This window comes from Chiloscyllium plagiosum, unplaced genomic scaffold, assembly GCF_037043375.1.
Source record: "Chiloscyllium plagiosum isolate Xiang-an unplaced genomic scaffold, Cpla_swu_hap1 HiC_scaffold_28, whole genome shotgun sequence".
Taxonomy (NCBI): Eukaryota; Metazoa; Chordata; class Chondrichthyes; order Orectolobiformes; family Hemiscylliidae; genus Chiloscyllium; species Chiloscyllium plagiosum.
Genome location: NW_028270166.1, coordinates 45,345,144 through 45,359,180, shown reverse-complemented (window position 1 = coordinate 45,359,180; position 14,037 = coordinate 45,345,144).

Below are 14,037 nucleotides of genomic sequence, written 5' to 3'. Positions count from 1 at the left end.
TCTCTATCTTTATTCTCTGATCAGTGTGTTGTTTCTTGATCTTGATTCTCTGATCAGTGTGTTGTTTCTCGATCTTTATTCTCTGATCAGTGTGTTGTTTCTCTATCTTTATTCTCTGATCAGTGTGTTGTTTCTCGATCTTTATTCTCTGATCAATGTGTTGTTTCTCGATCTTTATTCTCTGATCAGTGTGTTGTTTCTCTATCTTTATTCTCTGATCAGTGTGTTGTTTCTCTATCTTTATTCTCTGATCAGTGTGTTGTTTCTCGATCTTTATTCTCTGATCAGTGTGTTGTTTCTCTATCTTTATTCTCTGATCCGTGTGTTGTTTCTCGATCTTTATTCTCTGATCAGTGTGTTGTTTCTCGATCTTTATTCTCTGATCAGTGGGTTCTTTCTCGATCTTTATTCGCAGAGCAGTGTGTTGTTTCTCTATCTTTATTCTCTGATCAGTGAGTTGTTTCTCGATCTTTATTCTCTGATCAGTGTGTTCTTTCTCTATCTTTATTCTCTGATCATTGTGTTGTTTCTCGATCTTTATTCTCTGATCAGTGTGTTGTTTCTCTATCTTTATTCTCTGATCAGTGTGTTGTTTCTCGATCTTCATTCTCTGATCAGTGTGTTGTTTCTCGATCTTTATTCTCTGATCAGTGTGTTGTTTCTCGATCTTTATTCTCTGATCAGTGTGTTGTTTCTCGACCTTTATTCTCTGATCAGTGTGTTGTTTCTCGATCTTTATTCTCTGATCAGTGTGTTGTTTCTCTATCTTTATTCTCTGAGCAGTGTGTTGTTTCTCTATCTTTATTCTCTGATCAGTGTGTTGTTTCTCGATCTTTATTCTCTGATCAGTGTGTTGTTTCTCTATCTTTATTCTCTGATCAGTGTGTTGTTTCTCTATCTTTATTCTCTGATCAGTGTGTTATTTCTCTATCTTTATTCTCTGATCAGTGTGTTCTTTCTCTATCTTTATTCTCTGATCAGTGTGTTGTTTCTCGATCTTTATTCTCTGATCAGTGTGTTGTTTCTCTATCTTTATTCTCTGATCAGTGTGTTGTTTCTCGATCTTTATTCTCTGATCAATGTGTTGTTTCTCGATCTTTATTCTCTGATCAGTGTGTTGTTTCTCTATCTTTATTCTCTGATCAGTGTGTTGTTTCTCTCTCTTTATTCTCTGATCAGTGTGTTGTTTCTCTATCTTTATTCTCTGATCAGTGTGTTGTTTCTCTATCTTTATTCTCTGATCAGTGTGTTGTTTCTCGATCTTTACTCTGTGATCAGTGTGTTGTTTCTCTATCTTTATTCTCTGATCAGTGTGTTGTTTCTCTATCTTTATTCTCTGATCAGTGTGTTGTTTCTCGATCTATATTCTCTGATCAGTGTGTTGTTTTTCTATCTTTATTCTCTGATCAGTGTGTTGTTTCTCTATCTTTATTCTCTGATCAGTGTGTTGTTTCTCGATCTTCATTCTCTGATCAGTGTGTTGTTTCTCGATCTTTATTCTCTGATCAGTGTGTTGTTTCTCGATCTTTATTCTCTGATCAGTGTGTTGTTTCTCGACCTTTATTCTCTGATCAGTGTGTTGTTTCTCGATCTTTATTCTCTGATCAGTGTGTTGTTTCTCTATCTTTATTCTCTGAGCAGTGTGTTGTTTCTCTATCTTTATTCTCTGATCAGTGTGTTGTTTCTCGATCTTTATTCTCTGATCAGTGTGTTGTTTCTCTATCTTTATTCTCTGATCAGTGTGTTGTTTCTCTATCTTTATTCTCTGATCAGTGTGTTGTTTCTCTATCTTTATTCTCTGGTCAGTGTGTTGTTTCTCGATCTTTATTCTCTGATCAGTGTATTGTTTCTATATCATTATTCTCTGATCAGTGTGTTGTTTCTCTATCTTTATTCTCTGATCAGTGTGTTGTTTCTTGATCTTGATTCTCTGATCAGTGTGTTGTTTCTCGATCTTTATTCTCTGATCAGTGTGTTGTTTCTCTATCTTTATTCTCTGATCAGTGTGTTGTTTCTCGATCTTTATTCTCTGATCAATGTGTTGTTTCTCGATCTTTATTCTCTGATCAGTGTGTTGTTTCTCTATCTTTATTCTCTGATCAGTGTGTTGTTTCTCTATCTTTATTCTCTGATCAGTGTGTTGTTTCTCGATCTTTATTCTCTGATCAGTGTGTTGTTTCTCTATCTTTATTCTCTGATCCGTGTGTTGTTTCTCGATCTTTATTCTCTGATCAGTGTGTTGTTTCTCGATCTTTATTCTCTGATCAGTGGGTTCTTTCTCGATCTTTATTCGCAGAACAGTGTGTTGTTTCTCTATCTTTATTCTCTGATCAGTGAGTTGTTTCTCGATCTTTATTCTCTGATCAGTGTGTTCTTTCTCTATCTTTATTCTCTGATCATTGTGTTGTTTCTCGATCTTTATTCTCTGATCAGTGTGTTGTTTCTCTATCTTTATTCTCTGATCAGTGTGTTGTTTCTCGATCTTCATTCTCTGATCAGTGTGTTGTTTCTCGATCTTTATTCTCTGATCAGTGTGTTGTTTCTCGATCTTTATTCTCTGATCAGTGTGTTGTTTCTCGACCTTTATTCTCTGATCAGTGTGTTGTTTCTCGATCTTTATTCTCTGATCAGTGTGTTGTTTCTCTATCTTTATTCTCTGAGCAGTGTGTTGTTTCTCTATCTTTATTCTCTGATCAGTGTGTTGTTTCTCGATTTTTATTCTCTGATCAGTGTGTTGTTTCTCTATCTTTATTCTCTGATCAGTGTGTTGTTTCTCTATCTTTATTCTCTGATCAGTGTGTTATTTCTCTATCTTTATTCTCTGATCAGTGTGTTCTTTCTCTATCTTTATTCTCTGATCAGTGTGTTGTTTCTCGATCTTTATTCTCTGATCAGTGTGTTGTTTCTCTATCTTTATTCTCTGATCAGTGTGTTGTTTCTCGATCTTTATTCTCTGATCAATGTGTTGTTTCTCGATCTTTATTCTCTGATCAGTGTGTTGTTTCTCTATCTTTATTCTCTGATCAGTGTGTTGTTTCTCTCTCTTTATTCTCTGATCAGTGTGTTGTTTCTCGATCTTTATTCTCTGATCAGTGTGTTGTTTCTCTATCTTTATTCTCTGATCAGTGTGTTGTTTCTCGATCTTTACTCTGTGATCAGTGTGTTGTTTCTCTATCTTTATTCTCTGATCAGTGTGTTGTTTCTCTATCTTTATTCTCTGATCAGTGTGTTGTTTCTCGATCTATATTCTCTGATCAGTGTGTTGTTTTTCTATCTTTATTCTCTGATCAGTGTGTTGTTTCTCTATCTTTATTCTCTGATCAGTGTGTTGTTTCTCGATCTTCATTCTCTGATCAGTGTGTTGTTTCTCGATCTTTATTCTCTGATCAGTGTGTTGTTTCTCGATCTTTATTCTCTGATCAGTGTGTTGTTTCTCGACCTTTATTCTCTGATCAGTGTGTTGTTTCTCGATCTTTATTCTCTGATCAGTGTGTTGTTTCTCTATCTTTATTCTCTGAGCAGTGTGTTGTTTCTCTATCTTTATTCTCTGATCAGTGTGTTGTTTCTCGATCTTTATTCTCTGATCAGTGTGTTGTTTCTCTATCTTTATTCTCTGATCAGTGTGTTGTTTCTCTATCTTTATTCTCTGATCAGTGTGTTATTTCTCTATCTTTATTCTCTGATCAGTGTGTTGTTTCTCGATCTTTCTTCTGTGATCAGTGTGTTGTTTCTCGATCTTTATTCTCTGATCAGTGTGTTGTTTCTCTATCTTTATTCTCTGATCAGTGTGTTGTTTCTCGATCTTTATTCTCTGATCAATGTGTTGTTTCTCGATCTTTATTCTCTGATCAGTGTGTTGTTTCTCTATCTTTATTCTCTGATCAGTGTGTTGTTTCTCTCTCTTTGTTCTCTGATCAGTGTGTTGTTTCTCGATCTTTATTCTCTGATCAGTGTGTTGTTTCTCTATCTTTATTCTCTGATCAGTGTGTTGTTTCTCGATCTTTACTCTGTGATCAGTGTGTTGTTTCTCTATCTTTATTCTCTGATCAGTGTGTTGTTTCTCTATCTTTATTCTCTGATCAGTGTGTTGTTTCTCGATCTATATTCTCTGATCAGTGTGTTGTTTTTCTATCTTTATTCTCTGATCAGTGTGTTGTTTCTCTATCTTTATTCTCTGATCAGTGTGTTGTTTCTCGATCTTTATTCTCTGATCAGTGTGTTGTTTCTCTATCTTTATTCTCTGATCAATGTGATGTTTCTCGATCTTTATTCTCTGATCAGTGTATTGTTTCTCTATCTTTATTCTCTGATCAGTGTGTTGTTTCTCTATCTTTATTCTCTGATCAGTGTGTTGTTTCTCTATCTTTATTCTCTGATCAGTGTGTTGTTTCTCTATCTTTATTCTCTGATCAGTGTGTTGTTTCTCGATCTTTATTCTCTGATCAGTGTGTTGTTTCTCGATCTTTATTCTCTGATCAGTGTGTTGTTTCTCGATCTTTATTCTCTGATCAATGTGTTGTTTCTCGATCTTTATTCTCTGATCAGTGTGTTGTTTCTCTATCTTTATTCTCTGATCAGTGTGTTGTTTCTCGATCTTTATTCTCTGATCAGTGTGTTGTTTCTCTATCTTTATTCTCTGATCAGTGTGTTGTTTCTCGATCTTTATTCTCTGATCAGTGTGTTGTTTCTCGATCTTTATTCTCTGATCAGTGTGTTGTTTCTCTATCTTTATTCTCTGATCAGTGTGTTGTTTCTCGATCTTTATTCTCTGATCAGTGTGTTGTTTCTCGATCTTTATTCTCTGATCAGTGTGTTGTTTCTCGATCTTTATTCGCAGAGCAGTGTGTTGCTTCTCGATCTTTATTCTCTGATCAGTGTGTTGTTTCTCTATCTTTATTCTCTGATCAGTGTGTTGTTTCTCGATCTTTATTCTCTGATCAGTGTGTTGTTTCTCTATCTTTATTCTCTGATCAATGTGTTGTTTCTCGATCTTTATTCTCTGATCAGTGTGTTGTTTCTCTATCTTTATTCTCTGATCAGTGTGTTGTTTCTCTATCTTGATTCTCTGATCAGTGTGTTGTTTCTCGATCTTTATTCTCTGATCAGTGTGTTGTTTCTCGATCTTTATTCTGTGATCAGTGTGTTGTTTCTCTATCTTTATTCTCTGATCAGTGTGTTGTTTCTCTATCTTTATTCTCTGATCAGTGTGTTGTTTCTCTATCTTTATTCTCTGATCAGTGTGTTGTTTCTCTATCTTCATTCTCTGATCAGTGTGTTGTTTCTCGATCTTTATTCTCTGATCAGTGTGTTGTTTCTCTATCTTTATTCTCTGATCAGTGTGTTGTTTCTCGATCTTTATTCTCTGATCAGTGTGTTGTTTCTCGATCTTTATTCTCTGATCAGTGTGTTCTTTCTCGATCTTTATTCGCAGAGCAGTGTGTTGCTTCTCGATCTTTATTCTCTGATCAGTGTGTTGTTTCTCTATCTTTATTCTCTGATCAGTGTGTTGTTTCTCGATCTTTATTCTCTGATCAGTGTGTTGTTTCTCTATCTTTATTCTCTGATCAATGTGTTGTTTCTCGATCTTTATTCTCTGATCAGTGTGTTGTTTCTCTATCTTTATTCTCTGATCAGTGTGTTGTTTCTCTATCTTGATTCTCTGATCAGTGTGTTGTTTCTCGATCTTTATTCTCTGATCAGTGTGTTGTTTCTCGATCTTTATTCTGTGATCAGTGTGTTGTTTCTCTATCTTTATTCTCTGATCAGTGTGTTGTTTCTCTATCTTTATTCTCTGATCAGTGTGTTGTTTCTCTATCTTTATTCTCTGATCAGTGTGTTGTTTCTCTATCTTCATTCTCTGATCAGTGTGTTGTTTCTCGATCTTTATTCTCTGATCAGTGTGTTGTTTCTCTATCTTGATTCTCTGATCAGTGTGTTGTTTCTCGATCTTTATTCTCTGATCAGTGTGTTGTTTCTCGATCTTTATTCTGTGATCAGTGTGTTGTTGCTCTATCTTTATTCTCTGATCAGTGTGTTGTTTCTCTATCTTTATTCTCTGAGCAGTGTGTTGTTTCTCTATCTTTATTCTCTGATCAGTGTGTTGTTTCTCGATCTTTATTCTCTGATCAGTGTGTTGTTTCTCTATCTTTATTCTCTGATCAGTGTGTTGTTTCTCTATCTTTATTCTCTGATCAGTGTGTTGTTTCTCTATCTTTATTCTCTGATCAGTGTGTTGTTTCTCGATCTTTATTCTCTGATCAGTGTGTTGTTTCTCTATCTTTATTCTCTGATCAGTGTGTTGTTTCTCTATCTTTATTCTCTGATCAATGTGTTGTTTCTCGATCTTTATTCTCTGATCAGTGTGTTGTTTCTCTATCTTCATTCTCTGATCAGTGAGTTGTTTCTCGATCTTTATTCTCTGATCAGTGTGTTGTTTCTCTATCTTTATTCTCTGATCAGTGTGTTGTTTCTCGATCTTTATTCTCTGATCAGTGTGTTGTTTCTCGATCTTTATTCTCTGATCAGTGTGTTGTTTCTCTATCTTTATTCTCTGATCATTGTGTTGTTTCTCGATCTTTATTCTCTGATCAGTGTGTTGTTTCACGATCTTTATTCTCTGATCAGTGTGTTGTTTCTCGATCTTTATTCGCAGAGCAGTGTGTTGTTTCTCGATCTTTATTCTCTGATCAGTGTGTTGTTTCTCTATCTTTATTCTCTGATCAGTGTGTTGTTTCTCGATCTTTATTCTCTGATCAGTGTGTTGTTTCTCTATCTTTATTCTCTGATCAATGTGTTGTTTCTCGATCTTTATTCTCTGATCAGCGTGTTGTTTCTCTATCTTTATTCTCTGATCAGTGTGTTGTTTCTCTATCTTGATTCTCTGATCAGTGTGTTGTTTCTCTATCTTTATTCTCTGATCAGTGTGTTGTTTCTCGATCTTTATTCTGTGATCAGTGTGTTGTTTCTCTATCTTTATTCTCTGATCAGTGTGTTGTTTCTCTATCTTTGTTCTCTGATCAGTGTGTTGTTTCTCTATCTTTATTCTCTGATCAGTGTGTTGTTTCTCTATCTTCATTCTCTGATCAGTGTGTTGTTTCTCGATCTTTATTCTCTGATCAGTGTGTTGTTTCTCGATCTTTATTCTCTGATCAGTGTGTTATTTCTCTATCTTGATTCTCTGATCAGTGTGTTGTTTCTATATCTTTATTCTCTGATCAGTGTGTTGTTTCTCGATCTTTATTCTCTGATCAGTGTGTTGTTTCTCTATCTTTATTCTCTGATCAGTGTGTTGTTTCTCTATCTTTATTCTCTGATCAGTGTGTTGTTTCTCGATCTTTATTCTCTGATCAGTGTATTGTTTCTATATCATTATTCTCTGATCAGTGTGTTGTTTCTCTATCTTTATTCTCTGATCAGTGTGTTGTTTCGCTATCTTTATTCTCTGATCAGTGTGTTATTTCTCTATCTTTATTCTCTGATCAGTGTGTTGTTTCTCTATCTTTATTCTCTGATCAGTGTGTTGTTTCTCGATCTTTATTCTCTGATCAGTGTATTGTTCCTATATCATTATTCTCTGATCAGTGTGTTGTTTCTCTATCTTTATTCTCTGATCAGTGTGTTGTTTCTTGATCTTGATTCTCTGATCAGTGTGTTGTTTCTCGATCTTTATTCTCTGATCAGTGTGTTGTTTCTCTATCTTTATTCTCTGATCAGTGTGTTGTTTCTCGATCTTTATTCTCTGATCAATGTGTTGTTTCTCGATCTTTATTCTCTGATCAGTGTGTTGTTTCTCTATCTTTATTCTCTGATCAGTGTGTTGTTTCTCTATCTTTATTCTCTGATCAGTGTGTTGTTTCTCGATCTTTATTCTCTGATCAGTGTGTTGTTTCTCTATCTTTATTCTCTGATCCGTGTGTTGTTTCTCGATCTTTATTCTCTGATCAGTGTGTTGTTTCTCGATCTTTATTCTCTGATCAGTGGGTTGTTTCTCGATCTTTATTCGCAGAGCAGTGTGTTGTTTCTCTATCTTTATTCTCTGATCAGTGAGCTGTTTCTCGATCTTTATTCTCTGATCAGTGTGTTCTTTCTCTATCTTTATTCTCTGATCATTGTGTTGTTTCTCGATCTTTATTCTCTGATCAGTGTGTTGTTTCTCTATCTTTATTCTCTGATCAGTGTGTTGTTTCTCGATCTTCATTCTCTGATCAGTGTGTTGTTTCTCGATCTTTATTCTCTGATCAGTGTGTTGTTTCTCGATCTTTATTCTCTGATCAGTGTGTTGTTTCTCGACCTTTATTCTCTGATCAGTGTGTTGTTTCTCGATCTTTATTCTCTGATCAGTGTGTTGTTTCTCTATCTTTATTCTCTGAGCAGTGTGTTGTTTCTCTATCTTTATTCTCTGATCAGTGTGTTGTTTCTCGATCTTTATTCTCTGATCAGTGTGTTGTTTCTCTATCTTTATTCTCTGATCAGTGTGTTGTTTCTCTATCTTTATTCTCTGATCAGTGTGTTATTTCTCTATCTTTATTCTCTGATCAGTGTGTTCTTTCTCTATCTTTATTCTCTGATCAGTGTGTTGTTTCTCGATCTTTATTCTCTGATCAGTGTGTTGTTTCTCTATCTTTATTCTCTGATCAGTGTGTTGTTTCTCGATCTTTATTCTCTGATCAATGTGTTGTTTCTCGATCTTTATTCTCTGATCAGTGTGTTGTTTCTCTATCTTTATTCTCTGATCAGTGTGTTGTTTCTCTCTCTTTATTCTCTGATCAGTGTGTTGTTTCTCTATCTTTATTCTCTGATCAGTGTGTTGTTTCTCTATCTTTATTCTCTGATCAGTGTGTTGTTTCTCGATCTTTACTCTGTGATCAGTGTGTTGTTTCTCTATCTTTATTCTCTGATCAGTGTGTTGTTTCTCTATCTTTATTCTCTGATCAGTGTGTTGTTTCTCGATCTATATTCTCTGATCAGTGTGTTGTTTTTCTATCTTTATTCTCTGATCAGTGTGTTGTTTCTCTATCTTTATTCTCTGATCAGTGTGTTGTTTCTCGATCTTTATTCTCTGATCAGTGTGTTGTTTCTCGATCTTTATTCTCTGATCAGTGTGTTGTTTCTCGACCTTTATTCTCTGATCAGTGTGTTGTTTCTCGATCTTTATTCTCTGATCAGTGTGTTGTTTCTCTATCTTTATTCTCTGAGCAGTGGGTTGTTTCTCTATCTTTATTCTCTGATCAGTGTGTTGTTTCTCGATCTTTATTCTCTGATCAGTGTGTTGTTTCTCTATCTTTATTCTCTGATCAGTGTGTTGTTTCTCTATCTTTATTCTCTGATCAGTGTGTTATTTCTCTATCTTTATTCTCTGATCAGTGTGTTGTTTCTCTATCTTTATTCTCTGATCAGTGTGTTGTTTCTCGATCTTTATTCTCTGATCAGTGTGTTGTTTCTCTATCTTTATTCTCTGATCAGTGTGTTGTTTCTCGATCTTTATTCTCTGATCAATGTGTTGTTTCTCGATCTTTATTCTCTGATCAGTGTGTTGTTTCTCTATCTTTATTCTCTGATCAGTGTGTTGTTTCTCTCTCTTTGTTCTCTGATCAGTGTGTTGTTTCTCGATCTTTATTCTCTGATCAGTGTGTTGTTTCTCTATCTTTATTCTCTGATCAGTGTGTTGTTTCTCGGTCTTTACTCTGTGATCAGTGTGTTGTTTCTCTATCTTTATTCTCTGATCAGTGTGTTGTTTCTCTATCTTTATTCTCTGATCAGTGTGTTGTTTCTCGATCTATATTCTCTGATCAGTGTGTTGTTTTTCTATCTTTATTCTCTGATCAGTGTGTTGTTTCTCTATCTTTATTCTCTGATCAGTGTGTTGTTTCTCGATCTTTATTCTCTGATCAGTGTGTTGTTTCTCTATCTTTATTCTCTGATCAATGTGATGTTTCTCGATCTTTATTCTCTGATCAGTGTATTGTTTCTCTATCTTTATTCTCTGATCAGTGTGTTGTTTCTCTATCTTTATTCTCTGATCAGTGTGTTGTTTCTCTATCTTTATTCTCTGATCAGTGTGTTGTTTCTCTATCTTTATTCTCTGATCAGTGTGTTGTTTCTCGATCTTTATTCTCTGATCAGTGTGTTGTTTCTCGATCTTTATTCTCTGATCAGTGTGTTGTTTCTCGATCTTTATTCTCTGATCAATGTGTTGTTTCTCGATCTTTATTCTCTGATCAGTGTGTTGTTTCTCTATCTTTATTCTCTGATCAGTGTGTTGTTTCTCGATCTTTATTCTCTGATCAGTGTGTTGTTTCTCTATCTTTATTCTCTGATCAGTGTGTTGTTTCTCTATCTTTATTCTCTGATCAGTGTGTTGTTTCTCGATCTTTATTCTCTGATCAGTGTGTTGTTTCTCTATCTTTATTCTCTGATCAGTGTGTTGTTTCTCGATCTTTATTCTCTGATCAGTGTGTTGTTTCTCGATCTTTATTCTCTGATCAGTGTGTTGTTTCTCGATCTTTATTCGCAGAGCAGTGTGTTGCTTCTCGATCTTTATTCTCTGATCAGTGTGTTGTTTCTCTATCTTTATTCTCTGATCAGTGTGTTGTTTCTCGATCTTTATTCTCTGATCAGTGTGTTGTTTCTCTATCTTTATTCTCTGATCAATGTGTTGTTTCTCGATCTTTATTCTCTGATCAGTGTGTTGTTTCTCTATCTTTATTCTCTGATCAGTGTGTTGTTTCTCTATCTTGATTCTCTGATCAGTGTGTTGTTTCTCGATCTTTATTCTCTGATCAGTGTGTTGTTTCTCGATCTTTATTCTGTGATCAGTGTGTTGTTTCTCTATCTTTATTCTCTGATCAGTGTGTTGTTTCTCTACCTTTATTCTCTGATCAGTGTGTTGTTTCTCTATCTTTATTCTCTGATCAGTGTGTTGTTTCTCTATCTTCATTCTCTGATCAGTGTGTTGTTTCTCGATCTTTATTCTCTGATCAGTGTGTTGTTTCTCTATCTTTATTCTCTGATCAGTGTGTTGTTTCTCGATCTTTATTCTCTGATCAGTGTGTTGTTTCTCGATCTTTATTCTCTGATCAGTGTGTTCTTTCTCGATCTTTATTCGCAGAGCAGTGTGTTGCTTCTCGATCTTTATTCTCTGATCAGTGTGTTGTTTCTCTATCTTTATTCTCTGATCAGTGTGTTGTTTCTCGATCTTTATTCTCTGATCAGTGTGTTGTTTCTCTATCGTTATTCTCTGATCAATGTGTTGTTTCTCGATCTTTATTCTCTGATCAGTGTGTTGTTTCTCTATCTTTATTCTCTGATCAGTGTGTTGTTTCTCTATCTTGATTCTCTGATCAGTGTGTTGTTTCTCGATCTTTATTCTCTGATCAGTGTGTTGTTTCTCGATCTTTATTCTGTGATCAGTGTGTTGTTTCTCTATCTTTATTCTCTGATCAGTGTGTTGTTTCTCTATCTTTATTCTCTGATCAGTGTGTTGTTTCTCGATCTTTATTCTCTGATCAGTGTGTTGTTTCTCTATCTTCATTCTCTGATCAGTGTGTTGTTTCTCGATCTTTATTCTCTGATCAGTGTGTTGTTTCTCTATCTTGATTCTCTGATCAGTGTGTTGTTTCTCGATCTTTATTCTCTGATCAGTGTGTTGTTTCTCGATCTTTATTCTGTGATCAGTGTGTTGTTGCTCTATCTTTATTCTCTGATCAGTGTGTTGTTTCTCTATCTTTATTCTCTGAGCAGTGTGTTGTTTCTCTATCTTTATTCTCTGATCAGTGTGTTGTTTCTCGATCTTTATTCTCTGATCAGTGTGTTGTTTCTCTATCTTTATTCTCTGATCAGTGTGTTGTTTCTCTATCTTTATTCTCTGATCAGTGTGTTGTTTCTCTATCTTTATTCTCTGATCAGTGTGTTGTTTCTCGATCTTTATTCTCTGATCAGTGTGTTGTTTCTCTATCTTTATTCTCTGATCAGTGTGTTGTTTCTCTATCTTTATTCTCTGATCAATGTGTTGTTTCTCGATCTTTATTCTCTGATCAGTGTGTTGTTTCTCTATCTTCATTCTCTGATCAGTGAGTTGTTTCTCGATCTTTATTCTCTGATCAGTGTGTTGTTTCTCTATCTTTATTCTCTGATCAGTGTGTTGTTTCTCGATCTTTATTCTCTGATCAGTGTGTTGTTTCTCGATCTTTATTCTCTGATCAGTGTGTTGTTTCTCTATCTTTATTCTCTGATCATTGTGTTGTTTCTCGATCTTTATTCTCTGATCAGTGTGTTGTTTCACGATCTTTATTCTCTGATCAGTGTGTTGTTTCTCGATCTTTATTCGCAGAGCAGTGTGTTGTTTCTCGATCTTTATTCTCTGATCAGTGTGTTGTTTCTCTATCTTTATTCTCTGATCAGTGTGTTGTTTCTCGATCTTTATTCTCTGATCAGTGTGTTGTTTCTCTATCTTTATTCTCTGATCAATGTGTTGTTTCTCGATCTTTATTCTCTGATCAGCGTGTTGTTTCTCTATCTTTATTCTCTGATCAGTGTGTTGTTTCTCTATCTTGATTCTCTGATCAGTGTGTTGTTTCTCTATCTTTATTCTCTGATCAGTGTGTTGTTTCTCGATCTTTATTCTGTGATCAGTGTGTTGTTTCTCTATCTTTATTCTCTGATCAGTGTGTTGTTTCTCTATCTTTGTTCTCTGATCAGTGTGTTGTTTCTCTATCTTTATTCTCTGATCAGTGTGTTGTTTCTCTATCTTCATTCTCTGATCAGTGTGTTATTTCTCGATCTTTATTCTCTGATCAGTGTGTTGTTTCTCTATCTTTATTCTCTGATCAGTGTGTTGTTTCTCTATCTTTATTCTCTGATCAGTGTGTTGTTTCTCGATCTTTATTCTCTGATCAGTGTGTTGTTTCTCTATCTTTATTCTCTGATCAGTGTGTTGTTTCTCTATCTTTATTCTCTGGTCAGTGTGTTGTTTCTCGATCTTTATTCTCTGATCAGTGTGTTGTTTCTCGATCTTTATTCTCTGATCAGTGTGTTGTTTCTCTATCTTTATTCTCTGATCAGTGTGTTGTTTCTCTATCTTTATTCTCTGATCAGTGTGTTGTTTCTCGATCTTTATTCTCTGATCAGTGTGTTCTTTCTCTATCTTTATTCTCTGATCAGTGTGTTGTTTCTCTATCTTTATTCTCTGATCAGTGTGGTGTATCTCTATCTTTATTCTCTGATCAGTGTGTTGTTTCTCGATCTTTATTCTCTGATCAGTGTGTTGTTTCTCGATCTTTATTCTCTGATCAGTGTGTTGTTTCTCTATCTTTATTCTCTGATCAATGTGTTGTTTCTCGATCTTTATTCTCTGATCAGTGTGTTGTTTCTCTATCTTTATTCTCTGATCAGTGTGTTGTTTGTCGATCTTTATTCTCTGATCCGTGTATTGATTCTATATCTTTATTCTCTGATCAGTGTGTTGTTTCTCGATCTTTATTCTCTGATCAGTGTGTTGTTTCTCGATCTTTCTTCGCAGAGCAGTGTGTTGTTTCTCTATCTTTATCCTCTGATCAGTGTGTTGTTTCTCGATCTTTATTCTCTGATCAGTGTGTTGTTTCTCTATCTTTATTCTCTGATCAGTGTGTTGTTTCTCTATCTTTATTCTCTGATCAGTGTGTTGTTTCTCGATCTTTATTCTCTGATCAGTGTGTTATTTCTCTATCTTGATTCTCTGATCAGTGTGTTGTTTCTATATCTTTATTCTCTGATCAGTGTGTTGTTTCTCGATCTTTATTCTCTGATCAGTGTGTTGTTTCTCTATCTTTATTCTCTGATCAGTGTGTTGTTTCTCTATCTTTATTCTCTGATCAGTGTGTTGTTTCTCGATCTTTATTCTCTGATCAGTGTAATGTTTCTATATCATTATTCTCTGATCAGTGTGTTGTTTCTCTATCTTTATTCTCTGATCAGTGTGTTGTTTCGCTATCTTTATTCTCTGATCAGTGTGTTGTTTCTCTATCTTTATTCTCTGATCAGTGTGTTGTTTCTCTATCTTTA